At 36.6% G+C, this 8,257-nt stretch overlaps 1 pseudogene; it reads right to left on the bottom strand.

The window, feature by feature from the left end:
* Positions 1–523: 523 nt before the first annotated feature.
* On the bottom strand, positions 524–7,261 carry LOC105986946 (annotated as a pseudogene).
* Positions 7,262–8,257: the final 996 nt, after the last annotated feature.

The following is an 8,257-nucleotide window of genomic DNA, read 5'->3' as shown; positions in this document are numbered from 1 at the left end:
TTTGAATCAGCTTGAGTAATTTGGGAGTGGAGTCTATGGGATTCTTTAAATACAAGATCATGTCATCTGCAAAGAGGGAGAGTTTTATTTCTTCTTCCCTATTTGGATCCCCTTTATGTCTGCATCTTGTCTTATCCGTTTGATAGCTTCTTAAAAACACATACTTTGGGCTTTTTCCTGTTTTTGATTACCCCCCCCCCACACACATACACACACAAAGTTCCTTGTTCATTTGCCCATCCCTCTTAGCCCCACTACCTCCCCTTCCGACCCCTTCCTCCAAACACTACTGCTTCCTTCTGGGTAGTGGGGCTCAGATACTGATCTCAGAAGCTGTACCCCTTCCCCACACCCCACACCCCTTTCTCAGCAGCTTCCTTACTCATAAGGCTTTACAAGTTACCTGAGGGCTCCGCTGCTCAACGAATTAAAAAAAAAGTCAAGAAAAGAAAAGAAATCAAAACCAACTGGGTGATTTGCAGGTGTAAAACGGAAGCCTCGTTTGATATTTTCAGCTTGTGGCTCACTCTTTTCTTCCATCGAGATGGGACAAAAAACAGTTCAGGTACAAGTTGTTGGCTGGTATGACCCAGGCGAGATTGCAGGGACTCTTACTGCTCCTTGTTTTCTTCGCTGTCTCTTCTCAGGTGTCTTGCTCATTCTCCTGGTCCAAGAACTCCTCAGGAGGCCATCGGAGCTCTCCACTTTCCACCTCTCCATCTGTGGGTTCCTATACTATGGAAGGCAGGCGGTCCTTCAGTTTACAGCAGCTGTCGAAGTCGGATGGGTCAGGAAAGATCTGATAAGACAGACCATGCTTCCCGGGTCTGAGGCCAATCTCCTCCATGGATGGGGCGTTCATCATCACCTCAGTCATCTCAGCCGATCTCAGACAGTCAGGGCGCAGAAATAAAGGTTCAGGCTCAAGCTGCACACACTGACCAGAAACTGCAGCTCTAGTTGGCTTATCTTCTTAAATACAATAGTCATAAGGATTTAGTCTCCTCTCTTCTTGTGAAAAGGACATTTGATTTCTCATGATATTGAATTGAAATGCCATGTTTGTTTTACTCAAGAACTCAGATCAGAGGTCTAACACCAGAAGGATTTGAATAAGCATAAGTGTTGAGGGTGGGACACTAGAAAAGAACTTAATCTAGGTAAAATAAATCTTATCACCTTGATTTTTCTTTTTAAAGTATTGCAATCATTGTAAAGTTTGAAATACTTCCAGGGACATATTCTTTAATACTTTATCAAAGCAATATGAAAATTTAGAAGGTGCACTTATATTATGAGAGATTTATGTAAAAGCATTCCATTTGTCCCTGTCACTTGCCCTTTTGATCTCTGATTTCTATTCCTCATAGTTTCTCTTATAGTATCTTTATTTTTGTTAATTTTTAATTTTTAACAATTTTATCATTAAGGTGATATACAGAGGGGTTACAGTTATATACCTAAGGTAGTGAGTACATTTCTTCTTGAACTTGTTACCCCCTCCCTCATTTCCTCCCACTTACCTTCCCCTCAGTCTCCCCTCCAAGTAGTACAGTTCATTTCCAACATATTGTCTTGTGAGTATCACTGTTGCATTGGTTCCCCTTTTGTCCTCTGTCTCACCATTTTGTTGCTCCCTTCCCTTCCATAATTCTGATAAATGTAGATATAATACCTGGGGTACCAAAATCAAATACAGTGACAACAGGGGGTAAATCATAGAAATAAAACACAAAAGAAAATCACATAGTACATTAAAAATGACAACAATTAAGAAAAACCTCTTGTTTCCATGCCTAGGAGTTCATTTCACATAGTATCATCTTATATGATCAAATGTACATAGCTATTGAGTTATTCTGCTCATCTGCTAGGACTATCCTAGACATACACTAATTGCTACAAATTAAGGAAACCGTGGCACCTATGTTTCTTTGGGTCTGGCTTACTTAATCTTTTTCTTTTCTTTCTTCTTTTTTTTTTTTGCTGGTCATGGAGCCTGGGCAATCTCCCTGAGCTCTTCAGCTTAAGGCTAGTGCTCTACCACTTGTGCCAAAGCACCCACTTCCAGCTTTTTCTGTGTATGTGGTGCTGAGAAATTGAACCCAGGGCCTCATGTATGCAAGGCAAGCACTCTACAACTGAGCCTTCTTCCCAGTCACTTCACTTAATCTTATATTATCTTTATACTTCAAAACATGTTTTATTACTTTTCCTAACTTTTAGACATTACCTACTTTCATATTATTTGTATAAAATTAGTTATCAAAGTCTCCTTCCTCTCACACTGGCACAACTTATCCTTTTCCCCAATACATAGCTAACCAATATTTAGTATTTCATATTATGGCTATACAAATCTTGTGAACTATGGTGTATATCATTATGTTTTCTTCCTTACAAATTGTTCTTTGGAATTAAAATTGGGCTTATATTTAGTTGTTTACTATGTACCTATTAGAATTTTATTAGAGCTGTAAGCTCTCAATATAGAAAGCAAGAAAGTAATATATAAGTTGTAATTTTTTTTTTTTCTCGAGAATACTTTTGAAGCTCCTTATCAACTTAGTTCAATCTGGACTGTCTGCTGAGCAGTCAACATTTTGAAGTTGTTCTTTACTATCATCAAGAAGTTTGCTTTTTCTTCTATACTAATTTTATTTTCAGTGTCCTATGTTATCATGTTTATTGGTTTATTCTGTATTTCTGGTTGAATCAATAATTTTTTGAGACCTTGAATTTTCTGGAAATATCTTTAGTCTATTTTCATGTTTGACATGAAGCATAGAGTTCTAGTTCAAAAGTGATTTCCCTTCAGAATTTTGAAGGCATTTTTCTTCTTTTACCTTCTAGGGTCACTGTCAAGAAGCTCTCTTATTCTCTTTCACAATCTAGATGGTCTCATATGTTCTCTATTTGAATTTTTTCTACATTCTCTTCATAATTCCTTTAGTTTCCATTATTCCCTGCACTGTTAGTTGATTGTTGATTGCCCTCATCTTTTCTACTGCTGTGATTTCTAGGAGTTTTTTTTTCCCAATTGTTCCCTAATTTATGTAAATATATTTGTATATGCATATATATTTAATTTGTAAGGCCTCTTTCTTATTCTCTGATTTTCCTTGTCTTACAGTAGTTTTCTTATTTCATGGGTAGGACAATACTTTGTAAAGATACTATTAATAGTTTAAAATATTTTCTTTTGTTTTGTATTTTCTTTCCTATAAATTGCTTTTTGGTGGTATGATACATTGAACTCAGGGGTCTTGTGCTTGCTAGAGAAGTACTTTACTACTTAGGCCATACTTTCAATCCTTTTGCTTTAATTTTAATGTGTTTTAGAGAGAGTTTCCTACTTGTCATACAGGTGGTCTTTAGATATCAAACCTTGTACTTCCAAGTAGCTGGGACTACAGGTATAGTCCATGCTCAGAGTTTTGTCAGTTGTGGGGCTTGAACTGAGGACCACTTTGAGCTACAGCACCACTTCCAGTTTTCTGGTGGTTAATTAAGAGTCTCATGCAAAGGACAAGGGGGGAACAAATGCAACAGTGATATTCACAAGACAATTTGTTGGAAATAATCTGAACAACTCGGTGGGGGATGGTTGCGGGAAGAGGGAAAAAAGTCTCATGGACTTTCCTACTTGGGTTGGCTTTGAACTGAAATCCTCATATCTCAGCCTCCAGAGTAGCTAGGATTACAGGCCTGAGCCCCTGGCACTGGGCCCCTAATGGTTCTGAGATATAGTCTGGTTTCCCAGGCTTCTTTGAACCATGATTGCTCTACTTTTACTTCCCAAGTGACTGAGATTACAGATATGTGTTACCATCCTTGGCTTTGCAAATTATTTGTTTTAACTTCTGAGTTTCATGCTATAATCTACTCTCTAATATGTGATGACATAATGGTCAGAGATGTTGCTCAGCTGAGACAATGAACTTAAAATGTCTTTTTTATTTATTTTTTGTTCATGATTTCAGTGGCTCTCTTATTATTGGGCCTGTGGCAAGGAAAAGCATCAGAGCAGGAAGTACATGGTTAAGCAAAAGAAAAAAGAGAGAGAGAAAAACTTGTATCCCAATAGGGTATATTGATGGGTAATCAAGGGCATACACATAGAATGACCTACTTCCTTGAACTAGAGTTTTCTACCATTTTCTCAATACTTATACCATCTGGGAAGCAGGTTTCAACACATAAGCCTTTGTGTGACATTTCAAAATATATGCTGATATTTAAATATGTTCATATTTTACATTGAAGCATTTAATAATTGGGAATTTTTTCTTTATTAAAGTGGGGGGGGTCAAATTCATGCCTTTGTGTGTGACAAGTAAGTACTCTACCACGGAACTATGGCCCCAGACCAAACAATTGATTACAACCACAATTTTTTGTGTTGTTTTGAATATGAGGAAGGGACTGCCAGGGGTTGAACCCAGGACCTGAAACACTGAAAGCATCCTGTCACTGAGCTACACTCCCAGTCTAGGAGGACTTTTGATGTGATGGAATAATTGATACAGACTTGTCCTCCTGCTATAAACTACAGATGACTGGTCATAATATATTAAATTATTGCTTTTTATATTTTAACTGATACCTCAGAGAGTCAAAAAACAAATGAGGTGCTCCCTATGATCACATCAACTTTTTACCTGGAGGTACATAATTTGGAGAGTATGAAATTGTAATTTGAGAAGTCCAAGCAGCTGATAATTTGCAGTGGCAAATACCTTGAAATTGATGATAGAGAATTTATACCTTGATAATCAGCAAATGCTATAAATCAAAGTTGTTTCTTTGCTTGTTTATATTTGTGCCACCAGAGCCTGTTGGTAAACATCTACTAGGATGACACTGGTAATATCCTTCATATTTTGGTGTATATTGACTGGAGAAATATAATAAAATATAACATGGAGATAGACCTATAATAAATGGCACTTTGTATAATTACTTAAAGATAATAGAACATTAAAAATATACCTATAAATATGTGTTTGATATTTGACTAAACTACCACAGTAATTCACTGGGGAAAGGGTAGCCTTTATAACAAATGTGAATGGAATAATTGTATAACCACATGGACAAAATGAACATTGGCTATGACATCACACCAAATTATAAACTTACTTCAAATTATTGTACAAGTAAACAAAACTAAAGCTACAAGTTCTTAAAAGAATCAACCGAGGAAATTTTCTCATTTGATAACTGAAAGGTCAGTCCTACAAAGGGAGAAATATTTGTACTATACACATCTGATAGAGCAATTTCATTTATAACATATAACCAAGCCCGGGCCCAGAATTCAAGCCCCACGACCGACAAAATAAATAAATAAATAAATAAAGACAAAGTTTCTACCTGTGCTCAGGAGCACTAGTGTTTCCCCTACTTTTTTCTGTAATAGTTTCATTTAGGGAGTAAAACTCTACTTTTTAGCACTAGAATTTTTTTCGGGTACCTAGGTTTGAATTAAGAGCTTGTTCAGATGATACTACCACTTGAATCGTGTTCCCCGTCCCACTTTTTTTCTGATTACTTTGGAGATGGTGTCTTAGCCTCTTGACTAGCTAAGATTACAGCCATGAGTCACCAATGCCTGATTGCACCAGGAAAACTTTTTCACAATTGTGAGTAGTTTACTTAACAAAGATAAAGGGCATTGAGGAGAGTGATCAGTGGAACTTGGAAACCAGTTGTCCCTGCACCAGGAAGGTTTTTAAAAATATATTTTGTTATTTTAGAGATATTGTACAAAGGGGTTATTACAGTTACATAAGTCAGATAATGAGTACATTTCTTTTTGAACCATGTTACTCCTTCCCTCCCTGTCTCCCAGTGTTTCCCTCCTGTCCCCACCCACAAGTTGTGTAGTTCATTTTCCACAGTGTCTAGTGAATACCACTACTGTATCTGTGTCCCCTTTACTCTCCCAAAGACAAATAAACAAACAAGACAAAAGGAAAAGACAACAAACACATCAATTACAACAAAAATCTTGTTTCCATTTATTGGAGTTCATTAAAAATATTAATTTATATGATAATATGCACATAGCTATTGAGCCATTATGAGTCACTCCTTTGGTCTCACTGTGTGATTGTCTAGAGACAGGCATAATTTACTGGGTCCCAGTATATTTTTTAATGATCCAATGTATTTACATATAGATTTGTAGAAATTGTATATGACATTAGCCAATGAATTATCCAGATAGGGATTCATGCATCACTAAAATTGACCTTGGTAAGTGGATCTTGAATATGAGATGAAAACTCTAAGGGAAGGAAGTAGTGTTCTGATATTATAAAATGGGCAAAATGTCAGAATTAGAGTAGCAAGAGGGACTTGCTATTGGTTTTGATAGATTTGGCCCAGAGGTAGGTAGTTATGATTTATATGGATTCTAGCAGGGCTCAGATGAAGCTTTAGCCACAGTAAGAAAACACAGTTTAGACTTAGAAACAACGATGTTTTCAGTTTCTTGGAGAGATCTGTATAAAAAGATCTGTGGTGTGGTGGTGGTGGTGGTGGTGGTGGTGGTGGTCTGTGTGTGTGTGTCCATGCTGGGGATTGAACTCAGGGCCTAGGTACTGTACCTCGGCTTCTGTTCTCAAGGCTAGCATTCTACCATTTGAGCCATAAATCCACTTCTGTTCTTTTGGTGTTAAGTTGGAAGTAAGTGCTCTCTTTGACCTCACCTTTGATCTAGGATCTTTGGATTTCTCCTCCTGAGTAGCTAGGATTATAGTCATGAGCCACTGGCACCTACAAAACAATATTTCTGAAAACAGAATAGGAACTATTTTTCTGGAAGAAATATTGCTAATAGTCACTTTATATCTTAATTACTACACTTGAGAAGAAAGCTGTTAAACTATAGTTATATTACACTGAGCCATTTCCCTGTAAAGTACTTAAAATTATTTCTAAACTTAAGGTTTAAAAATAATTTTAATAGATAATGGTCATTTCTTACAGAGTTGGATTTTCTTTCTCAAGTAGTTAAAAGGTTAATTAGAAAATTAACAATACTTATTTTCCTCACTTCATCACATCTTATGACCAAAGTATTATGTCTATATCATGTGTATTCTAGATGATCTGATCCAAGAAGTAGATTTGAGAAGATAGACTCTGCATTCATAAGTGCAATATATATATACCACTAATCACTATCTGTAGCTTTATAAATGGAGCATTCTGAGTCTTTTGGTTTTCAGTGAACTGGGCTAAACAGGATCATTAACAGTGAGAAACATGGACTCACAGATGGACAACATGTTGAGTGAAGCAGATCCTAGAGAAAGGTATTTATATAATGTGACATCTGGGCAATAAAATGTCTATGGAGAGTACAGAGCCATTGGTCAATTTGAAGCTTGGCGATGAAGCTAGTGAGAAATACTAGCATTCTGGAGAGGATGTACCATTACATGGCTTATTAGTGGTGGAAGATGCAGTATAATGCAGAATGTTGCTGTGGAAGTTCAATGCCATCAGTAGTACTCAGGATGAGAGTGAAAAGGTGTAGAGCAAAGAGGCAGTGGATTTGAAGCACCTGGATTTGAATCATCTTCAAGAGGGGCAGTTTTGTGATTGTTAGCTGTTCAGTTCAAATACAAAGATTCATTGACTCACTGAAAGATGTAGAGGTGAATCCTCTACATCTTTCAGTGAGTCAATGAATGGTTAAGGAGCACAAATATTCTTATGAAACTAATAGAATAGCTCATGTGAAACATGTCGCAAAATATGTAGCAATATCATATATTGCTTTGTACATCTCATTGTTGCAATGAGTCCACCTGTATCCCTATTTAAACAATTTCTTTTTTTCCCTTCCCCTCCACAAATTATAGCAACATCAAACACAATGAAAGCAGAGGTTATACCATGGGGGAGGGACATACAAAGCAACATAGAAATAATCTTATAAATGTGTTAGAAACAATCGCATGGAAGGAAAAAAAATTGAATACATATCTTAGGGTTCATTTCCCTAACATCAACTTATCTGACCTTTTCTGCTTGACTCAGACATATACAAGTTATTGCAAATAAGGGAAAACATGGGACCTATATTTCTTTGGGCCTGGCTTACTTCACTTAATATAATTTTTTCCAAGTCTTTTCATTTCTTAACAAATGGGGCAATGTCATTCTTTCTGATGGAGGCATAGAATTCCATTGTGTATATATACCACATTTTCTTGATCCATTCATCTATTGAGGGGCATCT

Source organism: Dipodomys ordii, unplaced genomic scaffold (assembly GCF_000151885.1).
Source record: "Dipodomys ordii isolate 6190 unplaced genomic scaffold, Dord_2.0 Scaffold38, whole genome shotgun sequence".
NCBI classification, from domain to species: Eukaryota; Metazoa; Chordata; class Mammalia; order Rodentia; family Heteromyidae; genus Dipodomys; species Dipodomys ordii.
This window is presented reverse-complemented; position numbering and strand designations above follow the sequence as displayed.